The sequence below is a fragment of the Crocodylus porosus genome, unplaced genomic scaffold, assembly GCF_001723895.1.
Source record: "Crocodylus porosus isolate Cpor-Errol unplaced genomic scaffold, CroPor_comp1, whole genome shotgun sequence".
In the NCBI taxonomy this organism is placed as follows: Eukaryota; Metazoa; Chordata; order Crocodylia; family Crocodylidae; genus Crocodylus; species Crocodylus porosus.
Genome location: NW_017728943.1, coordinates 61,175,105 through 61,193,865, shown reverse-complemented (window position 1 = coordinate 61,193,865; position 18,761 = coordinate 61,175,105). Strand labels below are relative to the sequence as shown.

Below are 18,761 nucleotides of genomic sequence, written 5' to 3'. Positions count from 1 at the left end.
GGCCAGAGGAACCACTGTGATCATTTAGGCTGAAACCCTGTTTCCACTGCCTACAGAATCTTTCTCAGTAAATCATGTATTTTAGGATGGCACCTAATTTCATCCCAAAGACTCCAAGGACTAGCAAGTCCCCTGTATCTCATTGTAAAATCCAGTGGTCATCCTTGCAACTCAGGAATTGCATCTGCTGTCAAGACCGAATTTGTCTAACTTTAGCTTCCAGCCACTGGCTCTTGTAATGCCTTCATCTGAAAGGTGTGGGGAAGGGAGTTGCAGGGAGGTGGGAAACCACAATTAGCTTTTGGCTTTCTAACTCCTTAAACCTCATATGTAAGGACTTATTTTCAAGCCATTGGATCATTGTTGTAGTCCTACTCTGAACTCTTTCTAGTATTTCCACACAATTTTTTTTAAATGTAGGAGTCCAGCTGCTTTTCTACCACTCTGAACACTTCTCCACTTCTGCTTGCTATGCTCCTTTGACATACTCAAGGATCACAGTAGACCGTTTATCCACAGCAGTGTACTGGGAGCTCCTCATGACACTTATTTGTATGATGACAGTCAAAGTCCTTTTTTAAATCTTAATACTTTGCAAATGTTACTGATCTTGATCAATTTTCCATCTAAAGCTAAGATAGGCAAACTGGCACATCAAGATCTTGCTAGCTGTTAAGAGAATGTTGCTGCCTACTTTTGAACCAAGGAGGTGGGAAGGCCCACTGCTGAAGGATGCGAGGTACAAGATCAGATTTCTAGGGGAAAGGAGCAACATTTTAGTAATGTGGCTGAATAAAAGATGAGACAAAAGCTTGCAGCACCTCCACTAATACTCCCTAGCTTCAGAAAACCCCTTTTTTGCCTCACAGCTCTGGTTATCTAATTGGGTCATATCATCTGCTTAGAAGGGGCAGCTATCTGCAGCACACAATGTATAGGGAAGAGAGCAGTGTTTGGCACATGGATCAGAGAACAGTTTGTCCCACTGTCCTGGAAAAAGGGTAGGATACAAACTCAGTATTGATCACTTGAAGAAAGGGGGAAGCAGGTTGTGTGTACAGCCAGCAGCACAGCATATCTCCAAGGGGAATGGGCAGCCATCTTGGGAACATGGCTGCTCTTCCTTGCTCTATTCTGCAAAACCCTTCTCTTTCTCTAAAGGCGACCTGATAGAAGTAATGACATTAAATTGCAGTAAGGGAAATTAGGTTTGGTATTAGGAAGAATTTTGTAATGATGGAGCTGGTTAAGTACTGGAACACATTGCCAGATAAGTTATGGAATCTCTTTTGCTAAGTTTTTATGTGCAGGTTAGACAACCACATATCTGGAGCAGCTTAGACTGGGATGATTCTGTCTTGAGAGTAGGGGTTGGACTACATGACCTTCAGCAGCTCCTTCTAGCCTTGTTTTCTGTGATTCTCTGACATACAGGAGCAACAGCACTGAAGCTGAGCGTGTAAGAGAATGCATGCCTGCCTTGTCTATACAGGTAGCTTCCGGACCCTTAAAATCAGCTTCCAACATCATTGCATTTCACATCCTAATGTGTAAATGTAAAACAACTTTTGGATCACAGGCTAAAAGCAGAGCCAGGGGAGAACAAAAGAAACTAAAACTATGGATCATGTTTTTGCAAGTTTATGCTATAATAGCCTGGAAGTCCTGCCCATGGCTGAACACGCTGGCTTGAGGAATACTGTTTTGCCACCGGAATCACCCTGGAAATTCTGGTCTCTTGTTAAATATTCATGCAAAAGTCCCCATGGATAAAGAGAGCAGAAGCTCAGATTGCATATGCTAAGAAAACTCAGGGCTTCCAAATACAAGCTCCAGCTTGAGCTGTGCTACCTCAGCTCAGGGTCAGAGAGAGAGGGTCAGAGCGATCTGAAGATTTTTGACAATCAAATGATTACTTTGTGTTCTCTGTTTAGTAATGTGATAATGAGTGTGTGTGTGTGTGTACTTTTTTTTTAAATAGAAGTTCTGATGCCAGGATTAGCTTGGTTTCAGCTATCTAGCATGTGTGTTGTTGCTGGTGATGGTTCAATAAAAAAAAAATAAAAAACTGACAGAAAAGCACTAAACAGATTTAAAAAAAACAGTACGACTAACTTTTGTATTTATTAGCAAGCCATTCTATTGTAATTAAATGCTGAGATATGCTTGAGAAATGCTGAGAATTTCATCCTATGGCACTGTGTTTTGTATTGGCACCTTCAGTTTTGATTGTATCAATGCAGTATCTGATGAGCCAAAAGAAGCGTTCTGATACAGTGAGATAAAGCTGTTATTACAATACAACATATGTATGAAATGGCCTCACCCTTTCATATTAAGGACATGCTTACACACTCATCATCACTCTACTCACAAGGCCAGACCAAAAATCAGGTAAAAAAAGCAGCACACTCCTACTGTGATATACAGGGTATATTGAATTTCTCTATAAGTTAGTACTTAGAGTCAGAGGGTACTGTAAGTGAACTGGCCCTTACAATAGAGTTGGGAGAAAAGTAGTATGCCTACTTTACAATAAAGAAAACTGAGGCAGCAAATTTAAGATACTTGGTCAAAGCTGCAGATAGAGCCCATGTCAGAGTGAAGGTTGGAACGCAAGGGTGTTCTCTTGGTTCCTAGACCAATGCTCAGATCCCTAGCCCATGCCTCTTATGCTAACCAGTATCAATTTCCAGATTAAACAAATATACAATCTTTCATTTTAACAGTACCAGCATTTCAGCTGAATCTCTTGAGAGAATTTCCACTGGGTTCCCAGCACTGCTTTTGCAGGAACCAAGATGCTGGGGAAAGGCCAGTCGCTGTGGAGAATCAAACATTTTGAGAGATGGGAAAAGTGAGTGCTATGTTTGTCCCTAGTGTAATGTTTCAGACTGCCAGAGTTACACTAGGGCTGCGGTGGGGTCAACTTCCTTATCTGCACATGTGCAAATTGGAAACAAGGTACCTAGGGGATAAACACGGACATGAGACCCTTGCATCCTGATCCTGACTCCTCCAGAACCCAGATTGCTAGACTTATCTCTTTGGCCAGGTCATCCAGGGTCTGGGCCTACAGAAAAGAAGACATGCTTCAGCTTGCTCCACTCTCCAGCTTGCTGCAAACTTGCAACAGGTAACTCTAGTCCTTGGCAGAGTTGTCTATGTGACTCTGCCAGTACTGTACTGGGAGATGGAAGCAGACAATATCCAGAATACATGTGCAAGTGCAATTCCTTATTCACAGAGCTGGTAGTTTTTTAAAAAGCAGCAGCTTCAAGCTGCTTGAATTTCTCTCTCATGTCATGTCACCATTTTGTATATTTTCACTGCAAGTGGGGTCCCTTCCTACTTTACACCTGAATAAGCAAGGACTTTTCCTTAGGGAGGTACAGGCAAGTCCCAGATACACTTCCAAAGTGGTTAAGACTGTAGAATTTCTTCCACAAGTCCAAGATGGGTTCAGATGCACCTCAGAGCACCCACTAAGCCCCAAGGGTCTAGGCACTATGAGCTTAAAAGAAAACAGGATAATGGTTAGTCTCCAAGGTGCCACCCTACTCTACCTTTGACCTGACTTCAGACTAACATGGCTAACTACTTCTGCTCAGCATGAGAGAGAACCAGTTGGTCCCAAATTAACGTTCCATAAAAAGATGCAATCCTCAAGGGAAGTTAAACAGCCTCTCACTTCATACAGGGCCTTACTGAAGCTAGCATCCACACAGACTCCTGGACCATTCAGGCTCAGAACATCTGTATCTAGTGACTACACAGCATGCAGACTGGTGGCTCCCACCTCCCCCAAAAGGCCAAGAGGCCCAAGGATATGACCCCATGGAAAACAATTGGCTTCAAATCTCATTGAGATTTGGGACCCCTCATTCCAGTGGGGCCAGGATTTAACCCTGTAACTGGCAGTGATGAACAGGGAGAGGAGGGACATGGAGCTGAGGTCCAGGAGTCTGCTACCACCTGTATACACCCTGACTCCACCACTGCCATAGCACAGGTCATAGGAGGCATTAGCAGCTCCAACTGGAAAGACAGGAGGAGGAGGATTGACTTCCTGACAGTCTTGTGATGATTAAAACAAATAGTTGGTGCAGGAGATAAGAGACAACTTTCTCATTGCTCTATATCCTATAAAAGGTGCAGCAGAGGTTGGGGGGGAGGGGTGGGTTTGCGCCTCCTGCCAGAGGCAGCATACAGATAAGGCAATCCATCTTGGTGGAGAGTGCTACTCTGCTTCTCTCTCCAGCCCTCCATCAATACCATTAGTTTGGGGAGGAAGAAGCATTTAATCCACTAACCCTTCCCCTCCCCCCCCCCCCGACTGCATCCCCCTTTGAGCCTGCCTGTTGTACAAGGCACAGACACTTGCCCTGGCACCTGGGGGAGATTTCACTGACTAGGCAGTACCAGCATCAGCATCCCAACGGCACAGGGACAAACCTGAGCATTCGTACAGACTGCCTGTGATGACACCTGCAGATGCACTTTCGAGGGAAGTGTATTAAAGTCATGTTGGCTTGTTAAAGTCCCAAATGGAAGGGCCCTATCAGTTAGGCCTCGATGTCAAGACCCTGTTTAATAGAGAGGGGTGAGTATGAGGCAGGGGACAAAAACTTTACTCAAACAGAAACATTAATAATATTCAGTATGAATCGCTTCATAAAAAAATGGAGTCACTGTATAGACACATTGGCAACAGCTTGGTGCCAAGGGCAAGCCTATACCTGAACAGAAAGGTACTTTTCCTTGGCTGGATGAGCTGAGTGCAAGACAAAGAAAGCAAGGAATGTGCAAGACAAAGAAAGCAAGGGATGTGAAGGTGGTGGAACAAGCACATGAATGCAAGTTTTCTAGCTTCCTCAAAAGACGTGTCACCAAAAAATATGCCTGACACATGTTTTATGCACCTGCAGCATACTTATTTCCAGCTAGCTCCTCTCTACCAGGCCTTCTACCTATTGCTCATTCCAAAAGCCCCACATAGGTTCAATATGCCCCGAGCCGGGCTGAGAAAAACCTTAGTTATTTTATTGCACCTACTTTTGCTTAGTAGTAGATCACAATACCTGCAATACTCATTCTGAGTACTGCTTTATCTCCACAAGGCCTAGTGAGTTCAACAGCATTTTGCAACAAGGTAGGCAGGATATAAAATCTGACCCTTGGGTCATAAACTTTGAGGCGGGGCTTGTCTGGATGTTGTGGATAGTAGAATGCCAAGCATGAGGGCACCCAATACATGAGACTAGCGGTATTTAATCTATTTCTGGGCCTTGAGGCATTCTTCATGATTTTACCCCACAGCATCACCCCACACATTTTGCTCCACAGTTGGGACCCATCCTACATTTGACCCGTAAAGGTGAGAAGAAAGCTTGAGAAGTCACTGGGACTGCTGTGACATGGGGCTTCTGACTGCACAATGGGGCCTCTCCCTCCCTTCCTGTCTGAAGAAATCAATGGGAGTCTTGTCAATGCCTTTAGTGGCAGCAGGATGTAAAATAAAATGCATCCCCAATTCCTGTATTTGTTGTCTTTAATTGAATCTGTGTTGGAATTTAATCTGTCTCCATCCAGCTGAAACCAGCAGCTGTTTAAATGTCCAGCTGAGCAATTAAATAGCAAAGGAAGCAGGCAAGACTGGGTAAACAGACATGAGCTTAACTCACAATGTCTTTTCACCGCAACTCACATGCACTTCCCTCCTGTGCTCTGCCATCCAACATCTGAGCAGGGAATGGGGAAGCATATGGATCCTAAGATTTAAGGAGATAAAACAACTAGAATTAAACAACTGCAAAGGATCTGAAGTTCTCTGAAACTGGGTGGTTTGTAGATGTAATCCAGCATTTTAAATTTTAAAGAACCTGCTTCTAATCTTGCCTTCTGTTAATCAGTGACCACAAAATGGAAAGAGATGGGAGGGGGAACAGGACATTTGTACTCCAGCTGCTCATTATACACAGGGGTTTAGTTTCTGTATTTGCTCCTTAGTGCTAGTATCTACCACACTAACATAAAAATAATGCCCAGAGCTCTCAAACAAGAGCAGAACTCACTGTGCCAGGCTCCTGCAAATAGGCTGACATATTGCTGTGCTCTAGGTCTCAGATAGGGCGTGGTACACTGGTGTGCTGCCCGATTCTCCCTCAGAAGCATCATATCCAGTCTCCTAGTTTTGCCATGGGCAAGAAAGCAAGAGGCAGTAGCCCCTCACAGTCTACCATCTTCCTTGTACAATGGCTCATGGTGTGGGTAGTTGACACCTGGAAGCATTTTATTTTGTGTACCCTCTCAACCACACCCATATGCAGGGAGACTGCACTTACCCAGAAGACTTTACATTTAAGGCCCTCTTCCCCTTCCTTCTCCTGATTTAGGTAAGTAATTAACTTCATGTGGTGCTGTCGATCTTTAAGGACTTGTGCCTTAATAAACTTCATAAAGAAGAGGCAGGGAAAGAGCAATTACAAACACAGCAAATAAAGTCTCACCTCCATAGCTGAGTCCTAATTATAGTTTGCCTCCTCCAGATCAACTTAACCTTGCCCAGGACTGGCCTAGCAGAGGCCGTAGGAAAAAATGTGCAAGAGCTGTTCTGTACAGTGTTTGCTAGTTATTAGAATCTTGCTCAAAAGAACCAGTTGCTTATTAGCAGAAAAATCTGAAAGCATGCTTGAAGCGCAAAAGCTTTTTTCTTGTTGGATATTCAAATCAAACCCACGCATGTGTGGTTGCTGTGCAGCTAGGATCTTAGGTGAAGGCAAGTGACTGCTGAGCTTACATGCTGATGTGAGATTTTTTACTCAGCTCTTTACCTGGGCGCTGCTTATTAGTATCAAGCGTTCTGCCCAAAGGGATTCTAATGCCCGGTGAGCACAGTGGGCTCCTCTACACATGCAGGTAAAGATGCATTGTAATCAAATGCATGATCCACACAGTCACACCACCTGCCATGCCAGGCATGCATGGCAGGCAGCATGATTGTGAGATTGCACATTAGATCCCATTGTGCTTTACTGCTGATGCAGGGGGATTTCAGGTCCTATCTTGGGCTACCCCTGCACCAACAAGAAGCAAGCTCCCACAGCTGGGAGTTCCCCCAGCTGAAGGGCTCCCAGTCACAGGAGCACCTCATGCATCCCAAATGCAGCTGCTGCAATCTCCCAGCCTCAGGGGTGTGTGAAACCCCTACAGCTGGGAGACTGCAGCTGCTGCAGTCTTCTAGCCTTGGGGATTTTACATACCCCCGTGGCTGCCAGGACTCAGTGCCCCTAGCTGCAGAACTCCGGGTCCTGGCAGCGGTGGGGTGCTGCCAGAACCGAGTCAGCAGCTGCTGGGACTGAGGGAGCCCTTAATTGAAGGACTCCCAGGCTCAGCTGGGTATGGTGCACCCATGCAGCTGGGAGCCTTATCAGCTGATGGGGCTCCCAGCCGCAAGGGAGACCCTCTTACATGTGCAAATTAAAGCTGGATAGCAATCAGCTATAAAATTAGTAAACATTTTCGAGGTCTAGTTTATAACTGGTTGGAGTTTTTTATGGCATGATAGCTACTTTGCATGTGTAGCTGGTCTCAAGGTAATGTGGAATTAACCAGTTAATTGTGTGATACCTGTAACATGTAGAGGGGGCCTGTATCAGAGCAGCTAGTCTTGGAAGTGCTAATGTTAAACATTCATTCTGTGATAGTGTCAAGAGGCCAGAGTAAAGCAGGGCTCCACTCATGGGTGAATGGTGCCTCTTGAGTCGGGGGTGGGGCATGTGCCACCCCTGACACCAGTCAGTGACTTGGGGGGGGAACTGCGGTCAATCTCATTATCCAGGGGGGACACTTCGCGGCTGATCTTACTCACCAAAAAATGGCCGTGCCACTTCTGGAAGTCCCGTGACCACTCCTGGAAGTGGTGCAGCCACTTTTGCTGGTGGCCCCGCTCCCTGGCCAGCACTTGCAGGGGTGCACACCCGTTCACCTCCTATGCATCGTCACTGGCTCCACTGTATAAAGTTCTGAATATACACCCACTACATGCCAGGCCTTGCTGCACAGAGTCTACTCAAAAAGTATCACCAGTCTTGTCTTTGTTTCTCAGTAGCATAAGACAACCTAGAGAAATACACTGGCTTCCTTTTAGATGGAACAGCTAGCAAGAGTGTAACCCAGTTGATGGTTAACTCACCTGTAGCATTTTGTAGTAACAACATACATTCCAAAGAGTTGCTCTAGTGGTGCTAGCACATCCCTATGCTTTCCCTGAAATGCTTAGTCCTGCTACATAGATTCAGAGGACTTGTCTACACTAAGGAAATCTGTTAGTCATTTTACTTGTGGTACTAGAAATGAAAGTTGCAATGCAGACAGGACTCCATTTCTAGCACAAGTTAGAGATTTTTAAGACCCAGCTAGACAAAGCCTTGGCTGGGATGATCTAGTTGGGGATCGCCCTGGTTTGAGCAGGGGGGTTGATTTAGATGATCTCTTGAGGTCCTTTCCAACCCGCATTTTCTATGTTTCTAAGATTCTAAGACTTCTCTTGTTTCCACTACTGAATAAAAACAAGCCAAGCAGAAAGACCGCCCCCCCCCCCCAAAAAAAAAAAAAAAAAAAAAAAGAAATCTTTGAAACATTCTTTGGTCAAGGTCTGGATTGAATTAAGAGACGTTACTACTTCTGCTACAATATTTTTCAGGTTCTCTCATATTGGCAGCATCAGACACCTGAAACTATTTCTAAACAGCTGGAGTATAATAAAGGGCTGATTTTCAAAACAGCTCAGCACTCAGTAATCCCCAACAGCAACACTGATAGATCCTAAGTGCTGGTCCCTTTTTCAAAATCTTGTTCAAATTCCTTGCTAGAAGGCTTAAAGACAGAGCTCATAATGTCTGCTGCAGCTTCATTCTAATATCTACCGCCAGTGTTGGGCTTCTCCTTTGTGCTGTCACTAGGAGCTGGCTGTAAAACAGAAAGAACAACACAGATCACATGAAAACCACAGGGAGTTGGTAGCAAATATGCCTCACAAGCAACATAGGCTTACATTGCCTTCCTTGAAAAAAGTGAGCAACAGCAATTTACAAAGTTATATAAAAAGTATGTTTTCTGAACTCACAAATGGATAATGGTTCCCTCTGTTGGTACCTCAGAAACATTACCACACAGACACTGTTCTTTTTGACAATTAATTATTGGCAGCTTATTTTTAACTCTTTTTCTCTACCAGGTACAAAGTCTTTGCCTATATAGCACATGCAGATGAAGCACAGCTTTACCTATTCCTTACCATGGTTAGCTCACCCTTACTACACAGATGACCCAGATATCAACTGATGCATAAAGAGCAGCTAGCTGAAGCTGAACACAAGTAAGACCTCTTATTTGATGCTGATTAATGAAGGAAGACGCATTGAAAAAATTGCAACCGACTCCTTTGCAGTGATCACACATCTGCCATTATCAATTCAGTCCATTGTTTAGGAGTACTCCTAATTTCTTGATAAGATGCTCTCACCAGGCAACATCTAGTAGTAATACTTCTTTACTATTTCTGATTGGCCAGAAGAGCCCCTCCTATCCTGATGGATGATGACCTGGCCTCACTCATTCATGCCTTGTTCACCTCTCAACTGGACTACATGAGATATCTGGAAATAGAGACTTCAGCATGTGGGAAACTCCAGCTACTATAAGATGCAACAGCATATTTCTTTAGCAATACAGGGTACCACAAGTACATCAAATATGTCCTCTGCTCTCTATTCCAGCTTCCAAGAGAATCCTGAGTCAATTTCAAGGTCTTAGTTACTGCTTTCAAGATACTCTATGGCATGGCCCACAATATCTAAACAACTGTCTGAAGCTCTAGAATCCAAACTGTAGTTGACAACTTTATTCCTTGAGCACAATGGAACTCAACAACATCTCACTTGAACTTTTTTACAGGTTGGTGTGAGAGTGCATAATGCACTGCCCCAGGAATGAAGGTCCATTACAAACCTCAAGACGCTTTGCTTCAATATGCAGCATGTTTCTTTGACTCGGCCTTCTCCAACACAAACTCAGAACAACAAATATATTAAAAAAAACAACCTTAAAACCCTTTCAAAATATGGTACCACACTGTCATTTCTTCTACAGGAGAAAGAATGAGAGAAAAATCCAACATGCATGCAAATGATATTACTCATATTGCGTAATGCACAACTGGAAGGTGTTCAGATACCACGGAAATGAGCATGGTGGAAGACCCTACACAGAGAAGAATAAGGTTTAGACATTGCACCTCTGTGCTTTTTCCTCTAGGAGAAATAAACATTCTTACAAATCTATATCATTTAGTGTGTAAATGGAAGAAGAGCTCCTTTGAAAATCAAGCCTTAACTGCTGGGGCAAGAAGACCAGTCTGTGAATGCGGGCAGCAAAGATATAGAAGGACACTTCTCTAGAGATATGAAATTGTCACAGGTACATGTTCATTACACAGTGCTAGGCTAGTAGTCAGGACACCAATCAAGGGCTCAATACCACAGACATCCTGCATGACTCTGGGAAAGTCATTGAAGTAGAAGGCAGGGTAGATTTGCACCTTATAGGTTAACCAAAGAGTGAGTGTGTGTGTACCTTATTAACCTGAGAAAGAGCGAGAGCGCGTGAGCATGCATGCACGCACCCATCGGTTGTCCATTTGTAAATGAGGATCCTGCTACTTCCCCTTCTACACAGGGGTGATGCAAGGATAAAGACAGTAGGGGTTAGATGCACTGCTAATGCGAGTCCTGCAAGTACCTTGATAAAAGGTTTATACACTAAATTATATTACATTTGTTTTATATTATGTGTATTACATCATGGGTGCCCAACCCTACCCCATGGACCAAACCCTGTCTGTGGCCCAATCAATTCAGCCTGCAGGGCTCCCCACAGGTTGGGAATTTTGGCAATTGGGAGTAGAGGCAATTAATACTGCCACACCTTCCTCGCTACCAAATTCCCAAGCCCTGTGCAGCTAATTGGGGCTGTGCTATATCCTCTTCCCCCTGCATGGCTGGATCAGACCCTGCTCATCTGGCCTGCTGGACAAAAAGTTAATTATCCTTGAATTATATCATATTGCACAGAAACCAAACTATACAAGTCCTGTATAGCTTGCAAAGTTATACCATAATACAATACATTTCACAGAAGTGGGTAGTGGAAAGCTATGCTCTCCTAGGAGTTTATTTTTGGTCTCTTCACTCTTTTGAACTTGTGATAGGGCAAAGCTAGGGCTGCATACACAAGGGAAAGTGTAAGCAATGTAAGATTATATTCCACTTGGAAACTAGCTAGTGAAAGGCCTTTTTGATATTTGTTTAAAAACAAAACCAAGGGAAGCAAGGAAGGTGCACGGGACTGGATTCTGTGGAAATGTTCTTCCGATCCTAATCTGTTTGAAACAATGAATTACTGGGGGATTTTATTTTTAAATTAAATGCCAAAAGATTAAATTGGGTTGTCTATAGTGTGCAGAAGGGATGATGGTGCAGAACAAAGTCATTAAACTGAAAGATTTTGTTCAAACTGGAAAACATATGTTTTGTATCTAGAAGTGGAAAGTGTTTACAACTCCAAATGTAGATAAAAGTCTGACTTCTCCAGTCCCCTGCTTCCTTCTATACCACCTGTTCACTGACTTCTGTCCATAACTCCTGGCAATCCTAGTTTCACAGTCCTCTATTTTTGCCACATCCTTTCTCTCCCCTTCACTGTGAAACCTGAGGGCAATGTCCTATGCTGCCCATTTAAGTCTGGAGAGAACCTCTTTCACTGTCACCTATCTCCCATCCATACACACCTGAAGGTCCTGTATCTTTCATATTTCACCTTACCTGGAATTTATGTGTTGTTCCGCTCCTCCACACCTTCCCCATTTGGCTAGCAGTTGCAGCAATACTGACCTGGAACCTGAGTTTATTTATATTCATATAACTTGAGTTTTTGGTAACAGGAGAAGAAAAAAGCCAACACTGTCAACTCCTGCAACCTGCACTGCATTACTTTAAACCCTACCTGAAGGATACAAATGATCACTCAAGCATCTCAAATTTTACATTTTTCTTAATTTAAGTATTTAACAAAGAAAAGTTTAGAGGCATGGCCAGAGCACATTCCAAGGGCCAAAACAAATAAAGAGAGACCAGGGTTTTTTTTTGTTAAAGTCTAATGGTGACCTAAGTCATGATTTTTGTGCATAAAACAAAGACAGAGGAACAAACTACACTGACACACTAGGAAGGCAGCTCCACCTCTCCATGTTAACTCAATACATAGGGAAGTCAGGCAAAACTTTCAAAAAAGTGTGCACAATCTACAGAGCAAAGTGGACAAGGAGAGCTTGTTTCAACGGAGTTAAGAAATACCTGAACATTCAAGGTTTGTGCCATTTTTCCTAAACTGGAAGCTCACTTTTTTAAAATCCTTAATTCTTACATGTTTTGTGTGATCTTTTTGCCCTCGGCTGGACACTTTTCTTCTTCCTTTGGCATCTGACCTATATACCCTAGCCCTAATCAAGCAGAGAAAAGAACTTCCTTAGTGTTGGATATCCATAATCCTTCTTTGTCATTCCTTCACAAACTGTCACTCCACCCAAACCCCTAAGTGGCATCCCCTAAAAAATAGTCAAAATGAGACAGTGTGGAACGTGGAGGCCAAGCCACTGGGGAGATACACTAATCTAAAACATTTCATTGTTCCAAAATGCTCAACCCCTTGGGGGATTTTTTAAAACATATCTGAAATTAAAACATCTGATTTTTTCCAAACATCCCCCCGCCAAATTCTAGCCTTGCAAACAATGTGGCCTATGACATTGGAGAAACTCTTCTTTTTTTAAATGGGAACAGGTTTTAAATTGGGCTTATAATCAGAAGTCAGTTTCAACTGCAACTGCCAAGAGATGAGTGCTTCTCTGCATGTCTGGCACTTTCAGCCAAGGGTGGCAAAGTACTTTATCCAGGTGCTATTCCCATGGCAGGAAAAAAAAAAAAAAAGATTAAGGCTTCTTGCAGATGTTTAAAAAAAAAAAAAATCATGCTTTACCACAAGTAGCAGCACTTTACTTTGACCCAGCTCCTCAGTATCTGTATAGATTGGGCACTTCAGCATGGCTTCTTGGTGCTTTTAGCTAAGCTGAGTCAATCAGCTATTAGATAAAAGTGCCAAAAAAGCCCCACTAAAGCGCCTGATCTATACAGACTTAAGGCAAGCTGGGCCCAACTAAGGTGCTGCCTTTTCAGGGCATGCACAGGGTTTAGTGGAAGAATGTACCAGGTTTAAACTAAAGTGCTCATTATAATAGAGATTTTTTTTTACATCTGCAAGCAGCCTAAGTGACTTGCTACACAACAGGTGAGTTGCAGACTCAGAAACAGAAATTAGATTTTCTGATTCTCTTCTTAGTTACCAATTCCAGCCTAAATTCCTCCTGGCACCCCAAATTTATTGGGAATTAAACACTTACCCAAGTGTTTTTTATGAGAGGAGATAAGCATGAGCATACGCATACATTCTTTCTTGAATCAGGGCTCTAACCATGAGAGACATTTCACCCTGTTATAAAACATTTGGTATCAAATACTTGAGGAAATTGGTTTCTGGTATGTATGAAGGTTTCACAAGTCATCTAAAAGAAATCTCCTTGAAATACTGGTGTAAATCCTTTGGATGCTGAATGCTTCTGTAATTCAGGTCAGTTTCCCAAGTATTTTTGTGCATTTGTTTTTACCTAATGTCCATGTATCTTATGCATGAAATTCCTATTGAGGTTGTACTGGTGTAGCATACAAAGGATCCTCTACTTTGACACAAGGAAATCTGTCAGATTAGAAGGCAGATCCCACAGCAATCCAGGCATTGCTAAAGCACACATTAATGCCAAATGTATCTGCCCTCTCCCAAAGGAGAAGTCCATTCTGCTTCTATTTCAGAATAAAAACAGTCAAGTTTTATATTATTACTCTGGAATACTCTTCAACTTGATACCAAGATACTGACACAATAATAAGCAGTCCAGAAAGACCACATCACAAACTTTGTGAGAAAATGATATACTAAAGGATGATTACAGTACTAAAAAAATGATACTACTTATTTCTGTGCTATTTACAAAGGGATATCTTTCTTTTTAGAACAAATAAAATCACCACAAAAATACCTATACGGAAACACCTTATTTTTCAAACAGATGATCTACAAGAACTCTGTTTAAGTTACTGGAAACATTAAGACATTTGAAATTAAGAGTGAGCTCTGCATGCAAAGATGGGATAGACTGTACACTGAGATCCAAGAGTGTCATTTCACTGCAGACTGCGATCAGCAGCACATTTTAAGCACTTGTAAAACACTGCAGCCTCGCTGTTAATTTAGGATCTCAAAAGGAGATCATGGATTTTCTTTAACAATTATCAGCAACTCTTCATTTTGCCTGTAATGAAGGACATTTTGATTGTCTTCCCAGCAGGAGAAAGCAGACTTGTTACAAACAGCGCCCTTTTCCCTGAGTTTCCTTTTAGTGTTCTGCTAGGCATGATGACAGGTTGACTTGATGGACTCACAAGCCTTACTCAGCACTCTTTCCATCACAAGGCAGAATTTAGGAATTCAAGAAGTTCTGCGCGGTTTCGATCCCTCTGTAGAGCAGAAAAGCAGTTTTGTAAATTACTTGTTTGCCCAGTGAACATTTGGTATAAGTCAGCTTGCAACATATTCTTCTGTTATAGTAACCTGTCCTAAGGAACAACACAACAGAGCTACAGAAATTAATTACTAGCAAAAAGTCTTTAGATAAAGGTTCAACAACATTTTATTCAACAGGCCTGGTTCCCAGAGCCGTGTGTTGTGTGTGTCATAACCTCAGGGGGCATTATGGCGGCCAATCATTGCACAGGTTTTGCACTGCTGTTCTGAAAATGGTAACATCTGTGTCTAAAAGTCACAGTGCATGAAGTAACATTTTTTTTAAACAGAGCTCATTGCAAATACTAATTTTTGTTTAAACATATTGCACATTCCCATGCTGCATTAGCATCTTCAATCTCTATATATTCTAATCTATGCAAAAAAAAAAATTTTAAAAAAGGAGCTGCAAAGTACAGTTACCAAGAGATCACAAGCAGTGCAATTATTGATATGAGAATTGCACATCAGATTTAGCATAAGTTGGCTTCTGAAAGTTTTTAAGTGTCAAAGTAGACAGATAATGCAATTTCTTGATCAAGCCAAACCTACAAATGGTTAGTATAATTTATAAATTGTGAAGTGAATTCTTATGGTTGACTATTCAACTGATCAAAAATAATAGCTTTTGTTACCCAAACAAAAGAGCATTCTGAATGCATATCCCTTGGTATAGAACAGATCTTGCAAGCAAACAAACTGAAGGAATAACAACTGTTGGGTCAATTTAACTGTCTAAATTTAACTATTTCTTAGCTGACCCTCTTAGAAGAGACATCCAGCTAGTCTAGACCTATGGACAGGGAGAAGGAGTAGGTGTGGGGTTGTAGTACTAACCCCTGACCTTCTTTACCAATTTGCTCTGTGCTCAGCAATGTCTAGCCTTATAGGCACGTTAGGAAAATGTGTGGTGGTGGCAACAACCACAACCAAGCACAGAGACTAAGAAAGATGGAAATATGTCCTGGTTCACAGATTGGTACAACAGAACTGGAAATCACAGCGGAGGGGAAAACCAGGAACCAACAATGGGTTACAGCACTGGTGCTCAAATTTCTGGATTTGTGGGGAGCCCCCTAAGTCAGATGACATGGGGGGCCATGGGGTGGATCTGGCCCATGGGCCAAGGATTAGGAATCCCAGGGTTAGATCAGTGGTTCTCAACCTTTTAAACTCAAAGCATCCCTTGGAAAATGCCAGTTCTTAGTTTTCACTTTTCTGACTAAAGAGAAAGTATCATATTTACCCAGCTCCAAAATTACTTCAAATTTAAGATATTCCCCTCCCCATCTCTCAATTAAATTTTGTACATGGAAGAGAACAAATTTCCCATGTGTAGAATCTAATTATTGAAGGATCATCCTAATTTATTCCTCACATCACTGCAGTGGGGAAAATAGCAGGAGAGGGGTAGGCAGCTTGATCCCTGGCCTTTCTCCAACCCCTATGCTTGTATCCCTCTGTTCCTGTTCCCCATACCCTCCAACTTCCCTTTCCTATCTGCCCCCTCCCTCCCAAATAGCCACTTGCCCTACCTGCCCCATCCCCTCACTGCCGCTTAAACTATGAAACGCCTCTGGCTCCAGCCTGAGGCACAGACCACATGGTGGCTCCAGCAACCAGACAGTCACAGCTCCCAGCTTTTGCCAGACGGCAGCAGCAGATCTAGCCCTAGCCCTGGTCAGATAGCAGTGGCAGCGGCAGCCTCAGCCCTGGACCCAGAGATGCAGCAGCTCCCCTGTCGCTGTAGTCTGCCCTGTGCTCCCCACAAGCCATGCCCACTTCCCGATGGTCTTCCCTGCACTACCCCCACCATGCACTACTCCCTCCCATGCCACATGAACCAACCCAGACCTGGCCTGGCAATAGTAGTGGCAATTAAGGGTGCACCAATAGAGATTTTGGGGGCTGATACAGATACTGGATTTTTAAGGAGGCATATCAGCTGATACCAATGCGATTTCTGATATACAGCCTGGCAGCTTGAAGAACAATGTCCAGCTGGTAAGTCTGTTGTGGTGGAAAGAGATGGGGAAGGGAAGGCGTGTGGGGGGGAGCAGATCAAGGCCCCCATGGTGATGGAGGGAGTAGAGCAGGGGCTGGGCCAGGCGCTGCTGAGCCAGGGCCGGATAGGGCATAGGACAGAGCCACAGCTTGTCCGGGGGCATGGGCTCCCACTGTTACACACACCCTGGGAGGGCATGGGGGGAGTTGCGTGGCCCCTGGATCTGTGCAAGGTGGGGCAGCTGCCGCTGCAGGCTGGGGCTGGCACTGAGCTCTTTCTAGTGGGGGCTGGGCTGGGCTGTGCTGTGCTAGGGTCGGGATGCGGCGCTGTGAGCAGGGCGAGCAGCAGCCACCCCAAAATTCTACAAAAGGCAAGAAATATAGGAAAAGAGAAAAGATACCATGCTCTTCCTTTAGGAACATAAAAAACATTTTCAGCCGTTACCTCTTTATCCTTTTTACTCTTCTTTATTTTCATCTTTATCTTTTTTCCTGTTATCATACTGTAGTTTTCATTTTTCTTTTTGTCTTTGAAGTACTAAAATGAGATCAGACACCAATTTATGGTACACTGTAAAAGGCACCTTTCAAAACAAAGTCTAGTTAGTAGGACCTTGATAATGCAAAGGGTAGATTCCTTAGCCCTTGCAGAGATGAGGGTTTCTTCAACCACAGCAAAAAGCTGTGCAGGATCCCTAAGGTGTTTGAGCTGAATGTTGAAGAGCTTCCCTTAGAAGTAGAAGCTTCATTTAAACAATCATGCATCTCATCCTTGACTCAACAGCCTGCTGCAAACTAAGCATATAAGCATAGTGCAAATCATCTGAACATGGATGGTCTGGACACTACTGTATTAATTAAAAGGACAATGGGTTATTGTGCAGGGAACTGGTCCCTGTTTGTACACTCTGGATGGCAGTAACTAGAGATGCTATTGCTAAGGGTGTTTTCTGGGAAATAATTTCTTTGGTAAAAACTTGGATATGGGAAGGACTAGTTTAAATGTGGGAGGGAATTAAACAAAAACAAAATGGGACATTATTAAACAGACTCTGGCACATGTACCTTGGAAAGCTGAACAGGTCCTGATTTCTCTCGCTTTTTCTTCTTTTCTTTCTTTTTCTTCAACTTATTCTCTTTTTTCCTTCTCTACAAGTATAAAGGTATGTGCAAACTCCAGACTACTCACAGAGGTGCAAAGAAATAAAACACCAACCCACATATGTATGAACTCACAAATAGCTTGCTACTATCCTGATAGTCACTTTTGCCTTTGCTCACTCCACCCTCATCCCAACTCTTGTAGAATTAATTGAGGATGGTGAAAAAATAGTATTTGTTAAGGCTAATGGTCATCCTTGGAATGGTGATGGTGATCCCTTACTCCAACCTTATTGTCTGTTTCTTTACCATCTCTCTAGGCCACTGACAGATGTTCATTTAAAGTCAAAGTGGGATCTGATCCCTGATCCCAACAACCATGCCTTCTGCCATGCCACACACAGATCAGATCCGATTGTGAACCACCTGCAACTGCAGGGGAACCTCTTGTTTGAGCCTCAGTGTGGTCCCAGAATCAGCTAACAATTGACTGATTGCAACTGGTGAGGACAATATCAGGGGATGGCTGGAGACCCCAGTAAAGTCCTAAACTCTGGCACATGTTCAATTTAAGGTACAACGGAAACCAGTCACAAAAATATTATACAACATATTTTATTATTTCATATTACATTTTTCTGTAATATTTTTGTGGCTGGTTCCCCCTTTTGTGGTAGCATTAATTCTCTGAAAGTGTGGCTGGATTCCTATTTAAGACGTGATCAACAGGCTAATTGCATCTTAAGTGTAACATTTGCCAAGGGCCTAATATTTATAACCTCTAAAAAAGAAGATACTATAGAAAGAAGAAGTATTAGGACAATATAATCTGAATTTATTATTCTCTCTCTCAGCTGATGACATGTTTTCTTAATGGACAACACACTTATGCCTTTTATGTTTGAACACATTTGGGAGAGCTG

At 43.0% G+C, this 18,761-nt stretch overlaps 1 long non-coding RNA gene across 1 annotated transcript; it reads right to left on the bottom strand.

The window, feature by feature from the left end:
- Positions 1 to 14,083: 14,083 nt before the first annotated feature.
- Positions 14,084 to 18,395, bottom strand: LOC109319698. The gene is made up of 3 exons (XR_002103599.1): positions 17,803 to 18,395; positions 17,183 to 17,275; positions 14,084 to 14,687 (listed from the first exon to the last, which is right to left on the bottom strand). It is a non-coding gene; the product is annotated as an uncharacterized LOC109319698 (long non-coding RNA).
- Between the last annotated feature and the right edge of the window lie 366 nt (positions 18,396 to 18,761).